Below are 2571 nucleotides of genomic sequence, written 5' to 3'. Positions count from 1 at the left end.
TTACTACTTTCATTGTTAGTGTATTAAGCAAGAATTACAGAAAAGTTGATACATAACTACATGAAAAAAGTCGCCTGTGTTCCTAATTACATTTTAGCTCCAATTGAATGTTATTACCATTTTGTTTTCTGAAGCTAACCAGGATATATTTAATATTTTTTACATTTATATAATCTGAAAATTACATTTTTAGCACCTACATTTCAGGTTTTTAAATTTTTGATTGTTTACTATTTAGTATAATTTCTTTCCACTAAGGAAATGATAAATTTCATTCTAAGTTCCTTATTCAAGACCAGATTCCTTCTTGAAGAAGAGAGGGTATGAGGAGAAGATGGCAGAGTACAAGGACCTCAACTCATTTCCTGTCACCAAAACAGCAAAATCACAACTTCTGTTGAAGGACTATCAACAAAAAAGACTTGAATCTAGCAAAAATACATTCTATTTACAAAGGCAAAGAAGAAGATACAATGAGACAGTAGGAGAAGTTCATTTGTAATATGATACAATTTCATACCTGCTAGGTGGGTGACCCACAAACTGGAAAATAATTGTCTCACAGTTCTCCCACACCAGTGGGAACTCTGAGCGCCACATCAAGCCCCCTTGTGTGAGTGTCTGGCATCAGGAGGAGGAGCCCCTTGAGCATTTGACTTTGAAAGTCAGTGGGGCTTGATCACAAGACTACCACAGGATTGGGAGAAACAGAAACTCAGCTCTTGGAGGGCACACATTGTCCTGTGTGCACTGGGATCCAGGGAAAAAGCAAAGACTTCATAGGAGCTTGTGCCAGGCCAGCCTGCTGGTCTGGGACAGTCTCTTCAGGAGGCAAGGTGTGGCTGTGTCTCACTGTGGAGACAAGGAAACTGTGGCAGAGGGGTACTTGGGTATACTCATTGGAGTGAACCATTCTAGAAGTCACTGTTTTGACACTGAGATCTGCTGCATCCAACAATCTGTAGGCTCCATGCTGGGGTGCCTCACCCAGCAGCAGGAAGGCTGCTTAAAGTCTTCATGAGTCCACAGGAGCTTCTAAACACACTCCTTGACATGGCCCTGCCCATCAGAGGGGCAAGGTCCAACTCCACCCACCAGTGGCCAGACAGGAGTCCCTTGTACCAGGAAACCTGCCCAAACCTCTTAGACCAGAGTGATACACCAGAAGCAAGAGGTGCTACAGTTCTGCATCCTGTGATACCACAGACACAGAAAGTTACACAAAGTGATACAACAGAATAATATATTCCAGATGAAAGAACGCAAAAAATCTCCAGAAGAACAACCAAGTGAAGTGGAGCCAGGCAATCTACCTGAAAAATAATTCAGAGTGATGATAATAAAGGTGATCCAAGATCTTGGAGAAAGGATGAAGGCACAGACCAAGAAGATACAGGAAATTTTTATAAGATATAAAGAACAACAAAAACAGAAATAATTAAACAATATAATAATTGAATGAAAAATATACTGGAAGGAATCAATAGAAAAATAAGATGAAAGAATGGATAACTAAGCTGTAAGACATAATGGTGGAAATCACTGCAATGGAGCCAAATTAAAAAAAAAAAAAAAGGAATTAAAAAAAATGAGGATAATGCAAGAAACGTCTGAATGTACCAACATTTGCATTATAGGACCTCAGAAGGAGAAGAATGCAAGAAACATCTGAATGCACCAACATCTGCATTATAGGGACCTCAGAAGGAGAAAAGAGATAGAAAGGGTCTCAGATAATATTTGAAGAGACAATATAAATAGTTGAAATGTCCCCTAATATGGAAAAGGAAACAGTCACCCAAGTCCAGAAAGTGCAGAGAGTCCTGAGCAGGATAAATCCAAGAAGGAATATACTGAGAGACAGTACTGATCAAATTGAAAACAAAACAAGAATAAATAAATAAAGACAAAGTGTAAATAAATCAACAAGGGAAAAGCAACAAATAACATACAAGGAAATTCCCATATAGTTATTAACTGACTCCTCAGCAGACAACTTGCAGGCCAGAAAGGATTGGCATGATATATTTAAAGTGATGAAAACAAAAAAACCTACAACCAAAAATAGTCTACCCAGCAAGACTCCTGTCAGAATCAATGGAAAAATCAAAAGCTTTACAGACAAGCCAAAGAGAAGAGAATTCAGTTCCACCAAACCAGATTTACAACTAATGCTAAAGGAACGTCTCCAGAAAAACCCAAAACTAGAAACAAGAAAATTTTGAATGAGAATCCTCACTGGTAAAGGCAAACATACAGTAAAGGTAGGAAGTCATTCATAAAAAATATGACATCTAAACCAGCAATTGTGAGAAGAAGAGAGTACAAATGTAGAATATTCAAAATGAACTTGAAATTGAGAGACCAGCAACTTAAAACAAACTTGCATGTAGACTACTATGTTAAAACCTCATGGCAACTGAAAACCAAAAATCTACAATAGATGCAAACAAAAAATGAAAAAACAATTCAAACACAACACCAATGATAGTCATCAAATCAAAAGAGAAGAGAATAAAATAGGAAGGCAAGAAAAAAGACATACAAAAACAAATACAAAACAATTAACAA

Source organism: Muntiacus reevesi, chromosome 14, assembly GCF_963930625.1.
Source record: "Muntiacus reevesi chromosome 14, mMunRee1.1, whole genome shotgun sequence".
Lineage (NCBI taxonomy): Eukaryota > Metazoa > Chordata > Mammalia > Artiodactyla > Cervidae > Muntiacus > Muntiacus reevesi.
This window is presented reverse-complemented; position numbering follows the sequence as displayed.